The sequence below is a fragment of the Lonchura striata genome, chromosome 1A (assembly GCF_050655825.1).
Source record: "Lonchura striata isolate lonStrDom1 chromosome 1A, ASM5065582v1, whole genome shotgun sequence".
Taxonomy (NCBI): domain Eukaryota; kingdom Metazoa; phylum Chordata; class Aves; order Passeriformes; family Estrildidae; genus Lonchura; species Lonchura striata.
In genome coordinates, this window is record NC_140741.1 from 6,142,329 (window position 1) to 6,161,449 (window position 19,121).

Sequence of the window (19,121 nt, forward strand, 5' to 3'; positions counted from 1 at the left end):
TGCGACTTTAAACTTGCTCATTCTTCTAACAAACTTGCTTTTTCTTCTTTTAATGAGCTCTTTGACCCAGTATATATATTGTTTGGATTAAGAGGTTTTAAGAATTCGAAGTTCAGATGAAAATTCTTTTTTTCTTGCCAAGGTCAAGCTTGCCAAGATCAACATTTCCCTTATTTCCCTCTGAGCTGCCACCAAAATGATTTGCAAGTTATGTAAGAGCCAATTTTGAAAGAAATATGTTTTTAATTAGAAACTAAAAATCAGGGTGACTCTTTTCAGACAGTGCAGCTACATTCTGTTGGTATTTCCATTATTTTCAGGGATTTATCACCTCAGAAGAAGAAATCATTCTACTCCACTGAAACTTGGAATTTTAGTACTCAATACTAAAACTATAAAATAAGTAGAGAATAATACTATAAAATCCAGTATTTCCAAACCAGGCATTCAAATATCATGGAGCAGACATCCACCCTGCCCCCTAATTATGTTATTGGCTTAAAAAAGTTTTAAAAGTTTTAAAATAATACAAATAAGATTTTTTGCTTGTTTTCTGCCTTGTGAGACTTTATTATCTCTATTTTCAAAATCTTTGTCACAGGGGCTAAAAGCATTTTGCTTTTTCTCTTTTCAAAGTGGAAGTTGAGATTTATTTTTTTTTTTCACATCCTTGCATGACCCTGAAAGCTGAACTTTGGAAAAAAATTTAAATGTACCTTCAGAGAAAAGATGATTTTCACATTGATTGGTTTTGGTGGGGTGGGTTTGGGGGTTTTTTTGGGGGGTTTTTTTTGGGTGGGGAGGGGGTTTGTTTGCTTTTTTGGGGGGGTTGGTTGGTGGTTTTTTTATTGGTTGATTGTTTGGGATTTTTTTGAATGCAAGCAAATTCATAATGTCTAACTGTTAGCTTTATCTACAGAAGAGGTGTCTCATTGTAAAGGAGCAGCATACATTTCTTTCATACTATCCTGAAATAGATATCAGTCTGCCTCTGAATTTCCCTTCACAGGAGACATCCTAAATAAGTTTACTCAGCTCTTTTACTCCATGTATTTGCAAAAATACCGCTCTCGTGAGGAGTCTTTTAATTGATCCAGGGGTGGCAAATTCTATGTTCCTAGTGAGACTGGGGGTTTTACGCTATTCTCACAGGTTCACTGACTTGACATCTTTTTTTGCTATCTCCAGGAGATGGGATCTTGCTCACCTCATGGTCATTTCTATGCAGCACAGTGCTAGATTTGGTTTGTTCAACCCTGTCTACTTAGGAAAAAGCAAGAGGAATATTTTGTATTTTTATGTCCCTCAAAATTCTGTTGAAAGTAAAAGCATTAAAAATTCTAGTGCATTTTTGCCACATACAGATATTTTCTTCGTATCCTTTTTAATTTATCCATCCAAACAATGGGCTTGATTAAAAAAAATCTGATGAAAGAGGTGAGAGGTGGAGAGAGGTAGAGGTAAGTGCCTTGCAATGAACACACAAGTCAGGGAAACACCCAAAAGTGGCTTACAATCATAACCAAGGGAGGCTGAACCCGTAACCTTGAGGTGAAAAGCTCCAGAACTGGCTCCCAGAGTTGTGAGCTGTGTAGTTGCTTTGGAACCTGGCTATAGGTAGAAGATGGATGATGCAATTTGAATAACTGGTAATGTCAGACTCTGGTGAGGCACTGGGTTCCTTCTCCAGCTCTAACATTGCTCTCTCTGCTTTGGAGGTGCCTTGAGCCAAAGATCAGGGTTAGAGGCCCAGGGAGAGATGGATGGTGTGGCATTAGGGAAGAGCCAAGAGGAAAGCTCCACCTCCATGGTCAGTGATAAACACAAACTGAAAGATTGGGCACAGCCTAGTAGTAGTTAGGAAAATGCCCCAGAATACACTTAATTCCCACAGCAACAGCTGGAAGAAGCCACCAAACTGTCAATCCTGGTCCATGATCCTGGGAGTGCTTTAGGTCCCGGACTCTGGTGGCGCCTGTCCAGTCCCCAGGGAGACAGGATGATCCTCAGCCACTGCCTAGAGACATTGATGGGACTTTGATACAGTGATCTAAGAGGAAGAACAGCTGCTGGGCATGGAGGGTGTGAGTCTTTCTGAGCCTTTGGTTCCTCCTCAGTGTAACTGATGATCTCTATTTTTCAGGATTGCTGGGAGGGTGAATGCATTAGTCACTGTTCCGGTGAACTACAGGGATGGCTGTTGTCAGGTAATTTATTAACAATCTTTCCTTCTTTGCTGCTTTTTTCTCCAGAGTTTGGAATTGTGGCAGGTCCTCCTGGTATTCATGATTATATTTAAAATCATATATTGATTAAAGTGCAAAATGTACATCAGTGCCTGAATTCAAGTCGGGCCACAGAAACATAGGACCACTGTGTTTCAGCAGTAATGGGGAGCCAAGAACCTGACAACAGGGCATCAATGAAGATATTTCTGATGTTTTCTGTTAAATAGATTCAAAGGACCTGATTCAGGCTCAAGAAATTCATCTGCCTTTAAAATTAGCTGATCTATTTTTCACATCATAGCTGCAGTGTTTCTGTTCTCTGCCCTCCCTTTCACTTCATATGTAACCACATTTTGGTGGTAGATGAAGTGATTCCTATATATAGCATGCAAAACACTTCGTGATCCTTTCAGGGAATAAGTCCCAGATATATCAGATATTTATTTAGCACAGTACTTTTTAGTAGGAGCACAGCCTTGGAGCACAGCTCCAGCACCTGGCTTCAAGCTCAAAGCTGAACTTGCTGAATGTGGCTTGACCAGAATGTTTGAATAGTAGACATGTTGAGAGAAAAACCCCTATTTTGTCTGCATCTTTGTTGCAGCAATGAGCTCCTCACCTTGGATTAATTGCAGTTTCCAAGGAGGCTGACAGTTCTGCCCATTCCCATAGGAAAGGAAATACCAAAGAGTATGCTCAAAGGAGACCTTTTCCAGGAATTTAGGATTTGCTATACCTATCAGGTCAGATATCCTGTTCCTGGCAGCTGTCAGGACATGATGCTTCAAAGGAAGTTGGATGAGTTTACGTAGCCAAAGCATGACTAACTAAAGATGGAGAGAACTGAGGTAAGCATCTCTCTGCAGTGCAGGACTCGGCTTTCTGCCCGTAGGAGGAGATCTGATTACCCCTGGCTTAGTAAGTTGTATAGCTGTAATGTTACTAGCAATCATATTCAGGCTCCTACAGCTTTGCCAGGTCATTACATTGTCCCTTTCAGCTACCTGTTCAGCATCTGCCATGTTTTCCAAAGGTTTTACAACCAACAAAGGGTACAGCTCGATGGGGAGACACTATATAAGTTTGTGTGACCAGTATTGTGGTTATTCTGCAATGTATTTTTTGCTAGGTCCTGATTTTTGAAACAGATGGAAAGTGGGCAGAGAGCTGAAAGCCTCAAGACCACTCAGCTTCAGCTGCTTTCCTGCCCACCAAATTACAAGGTCAGGCCTTCCATAACACTTCTGAAAAGTGCCATATGCTAGAGATACCACCAGTCCTTTCAAGTGTCTATTGACTTCAGAGGCCAGACATCTTAAATTACCCTTCACAAAGTGTGCTACTAAGGCTTCACAACAAGTATTTCATTCTATGTGTTCTTCCAATGTGCCTCATCTTTTGAAAGCTTAAAGCATTAACTAAATTTGTCTTCCAGAGCAAATGGACCTAAGGTTTTCTAAATTATCTGAAAATCAAGCATCTGCTTACTTCTCATCTGCCTTTCCCTCCTCCTTGGAAATCACAAGTCATGTGGTGTTGTGCCCCTAGTGCTGCTTCCTTGCTTCTAGGAATGGGTTGACTTGAAAGTAAGTTGATAATTTAGTCACACTTATCTTTAATGATCTCTACAGAAAAAGGATCCTTGAGAATATTGAGTAGGGAAATAAAACAGAGAAATAGTAACTTATTTTGTACCTTCCTCAACTTGTATCTGTTTTTTTCTGAAGTGTTAGGTACAGTAGAAGGAGAGTATTTATTTTAAATTTTGTTGTGGAAAGGTAGGAAATTAAAGAGGCTCTATTATTCCAAATAATTTCATTTTAAAACAATGTTCCTTCTCCAAATCTCTTGAGATATCATGCATATCCTCTAGCATAGGAAAATCAATAGATAAAAAGGTTCCAGTTCAGTTTCCCTTGGATGTGAAGTACATTCAAATATTGAATGATAAATAGGCTAATTTACACATCTGCCAAACTGGCATTAGCATTTTACCAACTCCCTGCAGTGTCATGAGGTTTAATTAATGGTTGTAAAGCACTCCTCTGAATGATAGGTATGACTTTTTACATTTGAGATTATGTAGATCCATAAGTTTCTGCTGTATTTGTAACAGCTGTCTAGAAGACTAATGGTTTTGCAGATTTACTGCTGTGCTCTGCTGCTTTCTGCTACCCTGCACTTTCTGCAAGTTTGGTACTGAGCTTAAGAGCTTAAGAGCAATCTTAAGTTTGTTTTCAGCTGAAAGACATCTTTTAATTGTTCAAGGCAATTTCCTTGCATTCTAGTACCTGTAACTTACACTGTATCAAATTAATACTAAGTGCACCACATTATTCAAAAGAATGGTGGTTTTCAAGTAGCTGTGGAAAAAATATAAACTTATGCAGCCTCAATGAAGCAACCCAGTGAAGAAGTGACACCTTGTCTGACTGCAGCATCACTAGGGTGGCTGCAAGAGCAAGGTAACATACACTGACAATGGGTAAAGTGACAATTTAGCTCAGCATGATCTTGCATGTCACCCCCTTTAGACTGCCCAGAGTATTCCAGTGAGATCACCAGTCCTAACTAAATTTCATTATGGGACCATCTAACTGAGGTACAAAGGACTTGTTTATTTACTCCTTACACTCTGTTCTATTCTATTAGTGTGTCTCCTGCTAATTTGGTGTAACTGCCCTTTTTGGGTGGTGGGAAAGAAAGATACGAGGGTGAATGCATGGCCTTAACTTGAGCAGCAAAATTCTGCATCCTGATCAAATATTCACTGATTTTTGGCTTTTGCCTTTTGGAGTGCTCCACATCACTCGGTATAGTTTACTTGGTCCAAAACCATTACCAATTTTTTCTATCAGTGGTTTGAAAACTCAAGAGAGATAAATAGAGCATGTGGTTGCCTTGGTCACCCTGAAGGTGTCCTACCCCCAGCTCCCATGGAGCTGCTGTATCCTATATTCCTGAAAGCAGGAAGACTCCTCAGCTCTGCAGCTGAGCCCCAAATAATCCACTGCAATTCTCCATGCCTTGTGCCAAATGGACTCAGTGGTCTCCTGAGGCTGACACAGCTGTCAGATCTTGACAGAATGAGTAAAAACCAGGTAGGTTTTTTTTTAGTATTATTCCATAATTCTGTCAAATATATCAATATTAGATACGGATCGACTCAGGGTATCCTTGGCCTATGCAACAAACAAGTGAGTTATTTTACTTACAGAAGGACGTGGCTTTTGGCCACATCAAGTAGAATTATTGACCCAAAGTGGCATTATACACTCCTTATTGTTATATTGATCCTAAATATTTGGGACTGCCAACAACACCCATCTCTGCTTTAATTATTTGTATTGGCAGTGTAAAAACCAGGACTATACAAGCACATATATGTGTAAAGTGTTTGGGATTTTTCCTTGCCTTTCCTCAGGATAACCATTTTAGATTCAATTGTTTTTAGAACCCAGCAATTCTCTGGCATGTATAACCAGAAATAATCCTGAATCGATCCAGATGTTGACGTGTATTTTGATAATTCCTTTAATGCCTTTCTAAGACATGCCTGCTATTTGACATGCACTTTTTTTAACCAGCACCTCTTGTCTGGAGAGCTAGAAAACAGTCCTGCAGATAATTATCACCTCTACATCAGTGTTGGAGCAGGAAGCAAGGCTGCACCAGTGCCAGTGAAGGACTGAAAATTATAAAACGGTCTTTGGAGCTTTAATTACTGAGCAATTACTCACCCCGCAGCAGGTCAGCAACCATCCATTCTATTACTCTGTTTTTAAATGGTTTCATTTTCCTGTGAGAGTTATGACAAAAAATACTGCACAAACCTTATGTGAGCTACAAGTGACTGCAAAAAAAAAAAACATTCCAAGAGAGAAAAATCTCATTATTGGTGACTTAAAATATCCTGAAAAAGGTAGTGACTGATAGCTCTATTGAATGCTTTAGGATAGAAGTTGAAATTACTAACAGTACATGGGAATATGTAAGAAGGAAAAAGACAGGACAAGCAAAAGTATCACTGCTCTTGTATATGGAAGAACACATCTAAGGGGCTGCAGTTTCTGTACATAGGGAGAAGTTGCTTTTGTAGGATAGGCTTTGATTCCTGCTAACAACACAGTACTGCTGGAGCTTTTTGCCAGCCTCCTTCCACTGACAGAAGCACTCCCAGGGACAAAAGCCGTGAGATCTTGGTAAACACACAGTGAACGCCCTATTTTCTTTGCAGAGAAGCAGCTAGAAGCTGCTAGGAGTGGGATATGCCAATGGGGATAGCCCTTTTGTTCTGGGCACTTCCCATGCTGGACATGGGGGAGGCTTCTGGGAGCTTCTCTCAGAAGCCACCCCTCTAGCCCTCCTTCCACTACCAACACCTGGGCACACAGATCAAAATCAGGAAGGGACAAGTCCTGCAGCCCCCCAGTGTCCAGTGTCACCTCCCCAGGAGAGAGCAGAGATTCAGCCTTGTTGGCCTGGGTCAGACCCGTGCAGATACTCCATTTGTACAACTGAATTGGAGAAGGGAAGAGGGACAATAACTGTAGACATTAAAGCAGAGAGTGAAAGATTGGCTTAATAAACAGAATTGTGCCATAACACTGTAATATATCCAGAAAGTCTCTATGCCTCCTTTGTATTACCACCCACAAAGTTTGTTTGCAGCTGTGTGGCACAATCTGCAGACCAACTGAAGGATGTGTCATGCCACTGAAATCTGTTGTTTCATGACTTTAAATTGCATCTTTTGTTTGATATTTGACCACATTTGTAGTTCCTGAATTCTTCTGTTGACATTTCAAGAAGTGGATAGTGTTTCTAAGTAAAAGTGAATCCATCCATCCTCTGTCAGACAACTTCACTTTTAGTCAAATAAAATAGTATCATTCCTTGTCATCTTTGTTCTTCCACCAATTATGCTTTAATCTTTATTCAGTATATTTTTTTACCTGAAATGCCACAAAGCTCTGATGCTATAATTTGCACGTTCAGTGATTTCTTTACAGATCTTGATTTGCTTTTCAATTTCACTGATGAAGTAAGAGACCACTTTGCAAGCAAAGGGCCTGGGAAACAAATGCAAGAGAATTATATCACACAAAACCAGTCCAGTTCTTCTGTGCAGTCCCTGTTTTGCACAACATCTGGCTGTATCAGGATGCAGCTCATGGACAAGCTGCAGTGCAATGACATTTTCTGTTCCTTGAGCAGGTAAGAGGGGAGTGTCCCCCTTGGCTTTTTGTGCTTGTGTTAGATGCTAAGCACTTGAGGCTTATTGGCTGTGGACATTTCCTACTGTTTGAGGAATTTTGGCAGGCAGTGACTGTTGATCAAGATGTGTCACTGCCTTTCAGTGTCCAGTCAGAGGATGCATTCCATCAGCCCCAACGTGAGGTTGGGTTATCCCCATTGGTCTTGGGAGACAAATAAGGTCATAAATAGTGGTTTGATGGTTTAGTACTGGGTTGTGGCTTAGCCACTGCATAGGGAGCTGCAGTGTGTGCTCAGTGACATGCACCCACAGGCCATCTGCTTCTGTGCTGATGTGATTTATAGTGTAGCTAGCAAGGTTCCATTATGGATAGAGGTGTCGCAATATGTCCATAGGGGTCCATCTGAAAAAGAAAAAAACAAACAAAAAAAAGCACAACAAAACCCAATGTGAATTGAAGTTTTTTGTTATGGTTTCATCCAGCAGACATCTAAACGCAGCACAGCTGTTCCCTCTTTTGCCCACACTGGAATGGGGGAGAAAATGAGAAAAAAGGTAAACTCATGAGCTGTTATTAAGACAGGAAGAGGAAGGGAAAATAATAAGGAAGGTAAAGGAAAATGATGCACACTGGAATTGCACACTACCTGCTGACTTAGGCCCAGCATATCCCTGAGAAGCAGGTTCCCACATTCCAGCCAACTCCCCCAGTTTCATTGTTCAGCTTGAGGTCATAAGGTTTAGAATATTCCTTTGGCCAACTTGGGTCAGCTGTCCTGGCTGTGTTCACTCCCAGCTTCTTGTGCTACCCCAGCTTTGCTTCCTGGCAGGGCAGGAGAAGCTGAAAAATCCTTGATTGAGTGTAAGCTCTGCTCACTAACAACTAAAACATCAGTGAGTTATCAACACTATTCTCATCCTGAACTCGAAACACAGCACTGTACCAGCAACTAAGAAGAAAATTATGTTTATCCCAGCCAAAACCAGAACATTATTTAAAGTGTGCTTTTGATATGGTGCAAAGTACAGTAGGAGCCCATGGCAGAGTCCAGACCAGTTCCTTCATTCAAATGTCACTAGTCAATTCTCATGTCCCATTTAGGTTAAAATATTTCATGTTCTTAGGTTTGAGACAAAAGGTTTAGATGCACACTTAATTTCTAATTCAATAATGTGTTAGTGAGTTAATTATACTGAGAGAGCAATTTTATTTTACTGGCACCAAAAATTTCAGCAAATGTCAAGCAAGCTGCAAATGAGGCAATTCCAGACTGGGCTTTTATTGAATTAAATGGATTATTTCCTTGGTGCCTTCAAAGTCTTCAAATATGTCTGGAATCTCTTGTCCATTTCTCTGAGTCTGCCGAAGCCAGATTATTAAAATGCCCATTTTCCATAATATCATCCCGGGTTTTTCTCATCACTCCCCTGATTATTATAAATTGCATGGTATGATATTTCAGAGGATTCATATTCCATCTGCTCTTCACACTGCCAGAGGATCAAAACACTTGGCTGCTTCAACTCAGGCTTAATCTGCATGATAGGCTAACCCCTGCAAACACTCACATTGTTCATGGCAGGCTGGTCTACATGGGTGGTTTACACTGGTGGAAAGCTGACTATCCATATCCAGAGATCTGTGCCACACATCATTGACAAAATACTCTTAATTCTGTTGAGGGCTTTTATTTCTGTTAAGATTAGTAGCACTGTGGCAGTGGAATAAATACTGTCGAGAATCAAGTTAATTTGGTCTGTGCTATAAAGTATTGTTAGCTGTCCAATTATGTTTCTGTATTTCTTTGTGTCCGGTCCTGTACCTCTGTCTGAAGATTCTCACTTCTGCCCATCTGCTGCAGAACATTGATGAGTGAGAAAAAGAATGCTAGTTCCTCATTGAAAACAAGCTAGCATTAGTCCAAAGCTTTTTGGGACACCTACCCACAAGCCTGAATATGTGAAGAGAGAAAAGAAATCCCAGCAGTGATAGATAGCTGCCAACAGTTTGTTTTGATATGGTTTCTGTTTTCAGCATTCTATCTCAACAGCATAGTCTGTACCACCCTGTTCACAAACTCTTCAGCTCTAAGAGACTAAGGGGAAATAATGTTGGCTCAATAGTAAGCCAGCAGTGATTAAGTATTACATGGCAATTTATACTCCTTTATATGTGACAAAGTTGAACTTCAACTCACAGAGGAACATGCTTCTGGTAATTTTTTAACACTCAGAACTAATCTGGAGTGTAAGTACTCAAATACAGTCATGACAAAACAGTGTTGTTCATTTAGAGTGGCTTGTGGCTCTTCTTCCTCAGTATTTCTCTACTGGTAGCCTTTGCTGACCAGCTCTGCTGCAACTACTTCTGTTCACCATTGATGTTTGAAGGGAAAAGAAAGCATTCTGTGAAATGACATTGTAAGTGGTTTTGTGATGCTTATCTGTACATCTTTTCATCTCTCACTGAACAGGGTCAGCATGCTAAATTCATAACTTGATGCAACCCCACTGTAATACCATAGATGAGGAATTAATTTGGTATGTTGTATCTAAGTGGTTACTGAAATCATGGCATGTAAGTTGTTTAACCTTTTGTTTATCCTGTCCTGAATCTAAACTATCCCCAGCTTCAGAATTTTTACTTGCTAATGTGGACTCTTTAACAGTCATTTCCCAACTCTTCTTTGGTTCCCACTGTTTTTTGGTCCCCAGTTAAACTGCTAAAAACATTGAAACTGTGTGTGAGAAAAAAAACATATTAGTGTAGTTGAAGCTAACCAAACCTACCAAAAACTGTCCTTCTGAGTTTCATACAAACATTCATTCTTCTCTGTGGCCAGGATTTAGAACCTGAAACTTCCCAAACCATCACAGAAATTTCTTTTGAGAAATTGAGTCTAACAAGGCTTTGAGAACCCTCATCTGGTGTTGAACTCCTAATTCAATTGGAGTGGAAAAAACACAGAGGCAAAGAACACAGGTCCTTAACACAGAAATTGTATTTCTAAAGGACTTGACTGTACAGACCTTGGGAAACAAGTTGAGAACAGCTACATAGTTCCATTAATCCAGCCTCACTAGAAGTAGTATATCTGAAATTTTATCATTATTTTGTGTCTTCCCCTACACCTTGAGTCTTGCAAGAAAGTCACTGTATGTGGCTGCCATTGATCTGCAACAATGACTGCTCCTGTGCAGCAGGAGTCCTGAGACTCCTCCTCTCTTCCATGTTCTCCACTGAGATCCTGTTCCTGGAGCATCATGCTGCAGTTGTGGTCTCTTACACAGGGGATGTCCTGGTAAACAGTTGAAGGGTCAGGAGCTGATGTCCCCAGCACATTCCCTGGGGTTTTTATTGTGATTATTTCAGTGAAGTAATTTTACTTCACTGAACACCTTGCAGTACTATGGACTGTGGACTTTACCCTCTCTACTGCCCTACTTCTCCCTTGTTTTTTGGAAACTTTAAATTAGAAAGCTGTGATAAAATAATAAATAATCCCTTGGGGATGTTGAGGAGCCAATTTAGAGCAGCACAATACCCTGTGTGTGTGTGTGCAGATCACCCTGCATGACTAGCCTAAGTGCCAAGGGACAATTACTGAAGCAGGTGTGTTTATCAGGGCAAATATAGGCCCTAAATAGTAAGGATTATTAGTGGAACTTACTTGTAACAGTCACTCTGAAAACAATATTGGATATTCCAATTAAATTAAGCTGGATTTTTTTTTAAGGGATAATGGTGTGAAATACTCTTTATACCAGTGGCAAGCATTATTATTAGGCTCTTGAAGATGAAACCCTCTATTTTTTGAGTGTCCAGCCACAGTGAGAGTCCAAAGTGCAAAATGTCACAATAATTTTAATTGTTCTCCAGAACCCAATTTTCTCCCAGATATTTTAAACAGTCAGGAAAGGGACAGTTATTGTAGCCCTGAGAGAGTCCCACTGAAAAATGCTCCATCCAGTGAAAATGAAGACAAAATATGCTCATAATGAAAACCAACCTTTCTAGCAGAGAAGTGGAGTGAAAGTATCCACACCAACTTCTACACTATTTCTTTCTAAAATGGACTGCGAGATTCAGTTCTTCACCTCACCCAATTTGTTCAGCAACAGCTGCTAGCTTGACACAAATGGAGAGAAACAACATTCTGAAAAGTAATCAGTTTTTAAATTTGAATACATGCTTGTGTCTTTCTTCACTCTCACAGAATAGCATCTTTCATCTGAAGAGTTCAAAGCATTCCTCAAATAATTTCTTACATCTCACCACCTCTTCTCTAAGGCTTTTAAATATTATTTTCCTTATTGCAGAAGATGGAAAAATGGAGAAATCAGAAAAATTAACTTACTTTCCTAAGACCACACAGTGAGTCAGAATCAGACTGAAGAGTACAAGTCTGAAGTGATAACTTCAGCTCTGCCATTCGAAATGCTGGATTATAGTTTGTCTGCAACATTCCCTACAGGGAGAAGTAATAACTTCCTGAAGAACTGCTGTAATTTAACCTGCAAGTTACTGGGACAGATGTGTTAATTACTGCATGAAATTCTGTCACCTAGCTATTCAAAGGGTCAGACTAGATGGTCAGAAAGGTCTTGTGTCTAGTCTTAAAATAGAAGAGTCATTGCCACCATACAAGTCTATTTGCCCTTTCTCTCCTTCCAACAAAAATCAGCAATTAGTCGTGTTGAAAAGCTTGCTATGAAACTGCATTTTTCAAATCCAAGGCATATTATGCCAGAGGTTAGCAAAAATAGCTTCAGAAATCCTGAAAAATTGACAGATTGAATCTATCAAATCCATTTTTAATTTTATTTTGACAAAAATTCACACTGGGGCTGACAGTTCCTTGTAAAAACAATGTTGCTGACTGCAGTTTGAAACACACATGCTATAAAACCTTGGGAACAGGATTTATAATAGAAACCTGGCAGTCTCCTAACTCTACCAGTATTATCACCATGTGTGACAATAATATATTAGAACCATACTTCAGAGCTCCTTCATTAGATTCTGACATATGGAGGAGAAAAGAGACCCTGAAAACTAGGGAGGACATAGAGTGCAGTCTCAGCTGTGCATATTTATCATCTAAATCAAGTGAAGGCTATTTATTGACTTATTGATTCTAATTCAAAATGAGAACTTAATTAAAAGTTTAGTTCATTACCACACAATTACATGGCCCTCAAGACATTTCCAGGATAGTAAAGTGCACATTTAATCATGGGGTATATTGGATCTTCTGTTGTTATAAATCAGACATTAGTGGGGCCATGCTAATTTACACCATCTGGGGACAGGGCCTATTAGTTTTCTATGCAGGAGGCATTTGTTATTGTTTTAAATAAGGGAACTACAGTTTAATGTTGCCCTTTGCTGAGCAATAGTGCTGCTTCCAACCAGAAGGCAAAGCAGTGATGAGAAATTTCGTTTTGGTGCCCTGTATATCACAAACATATACTAGCCTTTGCCTAAGGAGCATGAAGAACTGTCTGCCAAAATTATAATATCAAGCCCCAGAGAAGCTGTTCTGCCTTGGAAACAGGCATTGGTGACTCTGCTAAGAGAGATTCTGGCAAAGAGCAATGTTTTTTGCCAATTTCTCCATAGAAACACAGCAATCTTGTATCCAGATGCAGGCAGCATCTCCATCAATGTGCTGTGCTAACTCTGACATCCCTTTTGGTTCTCAGCCTCACAGGGCTGCACCTACACCTCACAGCTTGTGCTGCTTCTCCTCAACAGAGCCAGTGGAAGTTTGGTTATGTAAATTTGCCTTCTGAGGTTCTTTGAATGCAGCAAATTTAGGAGTTGTCCCTGCAAGGGATGAGAGCACTATCTATATTTGTATTAACCCAATGCAGCATTCTGGGGCTCAAATATTGAGGATTTTTTGTCTTCGTCTATCTTTTGAGCATTTTTATGTATTTATGAATAGCCAGAACTGACAGTCTGGGAAGCAAATTGTGACAGACTTGCACATGCAGGCATGAGCTGTATTAAGCCATACAGCATTTGAGGGCAAGTTAAGCTGTTCATGAAGAATCACTGCATATCTTCAGTGACTGGAGTTCATTCTCTAAAAGAGAAACTCAAAAAAAAACCCAAAAAAACAAACCTGCAGAGTGATATTATGCAGTGTGATCCACAATAAGGGTTTGAAACTTTCACTCTGCCTGGCATCTTTATTCAGCTAATGCTTTCCACCTCTGAGCCTTCTAAAAAGAATTTGGGCAGACAAGTTCTACATATGTTGATATTTTGGACTCTCAGCATAGGACTTTCGGGAGTACTGTGGAGTGGGCTAATATCAAATTAATTTTATTGCACTTCTGATCTAAGGAACTAAAAGATTTTTAAGGTGGCATACCCTGCTCTTCAACACATGAGCCAGACACCAGCAAGGAAGCAGGACTAGAAAGAGTTTTCAGTCAGTTTTTGGACTCCCAGCTTGTTACTCACAGTTAGAAGGAAGTGCAGCTGGCAAGGCAGGTGTGAGCTGACTGAGCAAACAGCACAAACCATACCTGCTCAATCAGAAACAAGTCAAGGGCAGAGGGAGAGGAGCACAGAAGGGCGCCAGACCAGTCAGGAAGCTGCATTCAGGCATTTGTCAGCCAGAAGAGATGAGGGCTGTGCTGCAGGAAGAACAGTGATCACCCACCACAGGTACATGTGCTCGTGTGACTGCTGTGGTGGTGGCAACAATGCCAGAGAACAGCAGCCTTACGTGAAAGAGCTTTTGAAAACTCTGTAGCCCAAGGAGTATCTGTAAGGAATTGACTGGGGGGAACAGGCATTTTAATAGCTGTTCATTAGGTGCACCTGCTACACTCAGTGTTCAACCCAACAGTATTTTCCAGCTATTGATTGAGCACATCCCAGAGCTGCTGAGGAGCTGTTTTAACATAATATTGGATATTGTGTGTGCCTGCTCTTCTCTGTTGCCTCAGATGTTTCTGTAACAAGGAGGCACAGACTAAGATGGCCCCTGCTATGTTTGGTTGCAGTATCTCCAGCTGGCAAGGACCCATGTTTTACCCATTACAGTTAGAGTAATGGTTTGTGCCTTTCTAGTGCTCACAGCTCTGAGCCATCACACTGAGTTTGTAGCAATAGCTGCATGAGGCATTCTGCTTTCTCAGATCTCATTTACTCTTTCACTAATTGTCTTTTAGTTCCCTGCTTATGCTTTTTCCTAGGCTTCATTTTGGCAGGTTGAGATCGCACAATGTGTTTGTGTGTGGCCAGTAAATGTTACTGGAAGGGAACAGAAGTGTGAGTAAGGGTAAAAGTTTGTCTTGCAGCCACACTGTGCCATAGCTTGTAGACCAGAGTCAGTTTTCATTTTGCAGAACTTTTTGTCATTTGAGAGAGAATTTCCCTGACAATTTATGAATCCTACTGAAGTCTGAAACTGAGTATTCAGGGCTAGCAGAGCTAAAACTGCCATCAATGTTAACAGAGCAAAGCAACCAAGCAATTTATCAGTGCTTTTCAGGTTTGCAGAAACTGATCTGCTTTCTCTTAGACAAATAGTAATTGCTGGTTTAAATCTTACCTATGTTAGTAAATATGTAAATATGTAAATATAAAACCTATCAGACAACACAACAACTTTCCTAACCTTCAGTGATTTTAATAGAGCAGGAAGAAGCCTAATGAGATTTGTAAGGAGGCACTACTGAGATCTGGTGGCTGTGGCAACTGAAAGCTGAATAAAATGTAAAACTCTTCATATAGTGCAGAGTGCTCAGGTTGAGTCATTGACCTTTTACTATGACTCTTTTGGCAGTTAAACTTCCATCTTTGAGACAAAGAAGTGTTTTCATACAAATGAATTCTCTAATACAGGGCTCCTGCAGCTCAAGAATGGATCCAGATTCTTTCATAACTGTAAACTGTTGGTTTTAGTGAAGTTGCTCACAGGAGTTCGTCTCTCTTAATCTTGCCCACTGCTGGAACATTTTACTTTCAAACGATTTTTTTACTCAGTGTGACTTCCTGTGGCTACTCTACTGCACAGGTTTGTTGGCTGTTAATAGACTGGCCCGTAAGCTAATTCTTTCCATTTTCTACACAGTAGCTTTTTTCCTCTTCTTTTGTAAGGAACTTCAACAAAGATGTATTTTTAATGTTTTTTTTAGCTGTTGAAACCAAGGCTAGGGGAATTTATCTAAATGTACCTAAATTTCTAAGTCCGCCCCTTGGCACAGAACAAGATCTGATTTGCAGTCTTCCTTTCTTACTGCTGCACAACGATAACAGAAATATAGTAGAAACAGCAGATATTTTATGTATGACCAAAAATCTGTCTTGTGCAGGGTGGGAAAGCATCAAGTTTCTTTGAACTGAGTGTCATGAGATATATGTCTGCTCTGAGGCACTTCCTTTCAAACCATTTTTTCAGTATTTTCATATGTTCTTATATATTTAGGCAGAGTGCTGATTTTTCAACAGTACTTAAACAGAGCTGGATTCGTCACAGTAGATGTTTACAAAATCTTTCCCCCTCTTTGTCCCATTGCTTCCTCCCCATGTATATCTGCATTCTTTTTACTGCAAATAGCAGAGCTCCCTCAGAATTTTCAAAATCTAAGGAAAGAATTTTCCAGAAAAAAAAATTCTGCTAAATACTGCTTGTTTTCAACCCTCCTGCAGAGTATTAAAAGACAATGGAATTTCTTTTCACTAAAAAATTTCATAAAGTCTAATTGTGCTTAGAATTTTTGTATGTTTTTCCAGTTTTTTGTGGCTTCTACTGGACCTTGGGGTTATGCTGTTTGATTGTTTTTTTCCTTTGTAGGCAAAGGTAGCACCTGATTTATCCTTAAACCTGCTTCCTCTAGAACTTGGTCACCTTTCAGTGACTAAGGTGTGTAGGTTTACTCCCTTCCTTTCTGAAGGGAACAGATGGTCCTGTTAGAAGCCAATTTTCTTATAACCACAGTAATTCAAATGCACATTGATTCTTGGTTCTGTCTTGCCTAGTGACACTGCTATGTTGTCAGTGACATGCCAGTGTGTGACACCAGGACAAACGTTTGCTCAGCAGCAGTCAGCATGCCTGCTCTGGGGATCACAAACTAACTTTTACAAACCTTACCAAAAAATGGGCATTTTAGTTTAGAACATGTGTACTTTAGATTGTATGACTGTTAAATATGAAGTGTTGCCTTTAAAAGAAAATCACAGATGTCCGGTGTTATGCCAGTTGCAATTCATTTCTCTAAAAATATTTGAGCTAGAATACAATCTAAAAAGAACTTATACTTTTTCTGACCACTGCTAAAATTTTCTTTACTGAACCGTACTCATTTTAAAAATTTTAATCAGAGTTGCTGCTACCACTTCCTGCAAGGTTTAGATTTGATTGTTTGCTCCACTGTCTGACTAGGGTTGCAATCATCTGTAAACACAGGGGACATTTAGAGTTAATAAAAGGAAAACATTGAAGCTTTGATCAGGGGAAAAGGAGGAGGTGGGTTTTGTTTTTGAATTTCTTCTTCATGAATTTACAGTTTATTAGCACCAACTTAAACAAGCTAATAGGTTCCAATTACAACAAAATAATTGGAGTTTTTTACAGAGCCACTATGAAATAACCTTCCCATTTTAACCTTTCATCTTGGTCTAATTCTTATCTGTGGACTGCCCCTTTGCCCTTTTCTTCCACTTTGCCTGAAAAATAAGCAGAAAAGACAGTTTACATTATGTCTGTACACACATCTCAGTTTTTTTAATATATCCCCAGAGGAAAGTGGATAAATAAATATACATTTTTCAATAGCTGTAGAGCATTTGTTTAACACGGACTAACTCCCTAATAACTAGCAGAAGATTATACATGCAAATCTAATTTTCTGGCTAACTTAAGTCTCTCTTGGGAACCTTGGTCACTAGTTGCAAACACTTTCCTTGAATCAGCAGTATCAGCAAAGATACATTATGGTGCTAAAAGTATATAATGTAAAAAGTGAGCTAAAAAGATGGAAGAAGGTTTAGAAAGAAGGAGGAGATGGAAAAGGGAAGTACTATAAAGGGAAGGGCATCTATAAAGAGAGAGGGGTCTAAGCCTTTTACAATAGAGGCAGACTGAAATAACCATGGTTTCTTCTTTGAGTCGTGAGAATAGCTATTTTCTTGTTTAAAAGCTTAAAGAGCTATTAAGTTGGGCAAATCACTGGTAAAACAGCTGGAAATGTAAATAGCAATTTAAACAGTCCATTGCCCCTCAATCCAAATGTGGAATGTGCAGATCTACTTCAAAAAAGTTCCTCTGGTTTTATTATATTGTCAACGGTAAGAGGATTGAGTAGGCACCCTTTCTCCGAGGGCTGAATGGAGACAGTGTGCTTTATTTAGAAAATCCACAAATTTTTTCCTTTTTTCATTTTTTTCATTTTTCCCCCTCTTCTTTCCCCCTTTCTTCCTTTTTCTCAATTTTTTTCCTTTCTTTTTCTTCTTTTTTCTTTATTTTTCCTTTTTTGCAAGTGAGCAGACGAGTCTCTAATTTTCACACCATTCTCCCTTAGAGACCTCCTTCAATTGCACCATTCTTTCATTATGTGGAACTAATGAAGTGCTCTGCAACCTTTAGGTCTCCAAAGAATCCATTCCATTGCTTTAGGAATATAGTCCTTAAATAAAACATGTTTCATTGGCTGACTTCAAAACACTATTCTTATGGGGGAGGGGGGATAAATAATTGGCCTGGAATCGCTGTGTGAAAAAAAGGAAGAAATTACATCGGACAATGCTTTTAAATTATAGTTACAGTCAAAGGATACATTCAGCAATGGCAGTTTGTGTTCTTATTCATAGTAAGCTGCCAAAATTGGAATATGATTTCTTTGAAGTTCCAGATTGCAAACCTTTTTATGACTTTTGTCTTTTCAGTGCCTGTGTTCTTTTGAGAGCGAACGGGTTTTGCGGTGTAAAAAATAATGCAGTAGCAGATCAATAAGACTAATAATTCAGCAGCTGAGTTGGAAGGCTGGCTGCTTGTGTGTCTTAAAAATAACACCTCGCATTTTATACATTGCTTTTCTTCTCCAAAGTACCCACCAAATGCTAACTCAGTCCTGTGGCTTGTTTATTCAGCATGTGGAAGCATAGATCTGTTTTATCCATGAGGTATCAAATGCCTTATTCTCCCCTGAATATTTGTGGGTATGAGGGCAGCTTGTTTTCATCTGCCATTATGGACTGTGGAGAACAGAGTTATTTCAAATTTGTCAAAGTCTCTTCCCTCTCTGTGCAATGTCTGCCCTCTGGCATATTTAATGATTTGCCTTTCTTCTCTAAACCTTTTAATTGGTCTGAGCCCTATTTTCCTTCCCTGTCCTAAAATCTTACAACTGAAGTACACTCTCTCATAATATCTTTGTATAATTTGTTCCTAAATAAAAAAAATAAAAAATAAAAAAAAGGGAGTGGGAGGGATAGCAACAGGGGGAAAATAAAGCTATAGTTCAATGTAAGATTGCTTGTGTATGTTGGTTTTGTATCTGAACTCAGCGAACAAATGTAAACATTTAAATTTTTTTTATTAGTATTCATTTCCTTTCACGTTGCTTATCTTTTGGTGCTTGATTTAATTTGTAGCATATTGGATTCTGGCTTTTTTGTAAACTGGAATAACACTATCAGCATGATTATT

At 39.4% G+C, this 19,121-nt stretch overlaps 1 long non-coding RNA gene across 7 annotated transcripts in view; it reads left to right on the plus strand.

The window, feature by feature from the left end:
* Positions 1 to 18,890, plus strand: part of LOC110473196 (uncharacterized) — a 43,720-nt gene extending 24,830 nt beyond the window's left edge. For 5 of the 7 annotated variants that reach the window (XR_014951847.1, XR_014951846.1, XR_014951844.1 and 2 more), the window contains 4 exons: positions 2,144 to 2,207; positions 3,664 to 3,814; positions 5,816 to 5,978; positions 7,241 to 18,890. This is a non-coding gene — a long non-coding RNA (uncharacterized LOC110473196). The remainder of the gene's footprint in view (positions 1 to 2,143; positions 2,208 to 3,663; positions 3,815 to 5,815; positions 5,979 to 7,240) is intronic. The other 2 variants (XR_014951842.1, XR_014951843.1) reach the window with 2 other exon arrangements.
* Positions 18,891 to 19,121: the final 231 nt, after the last annotated feature.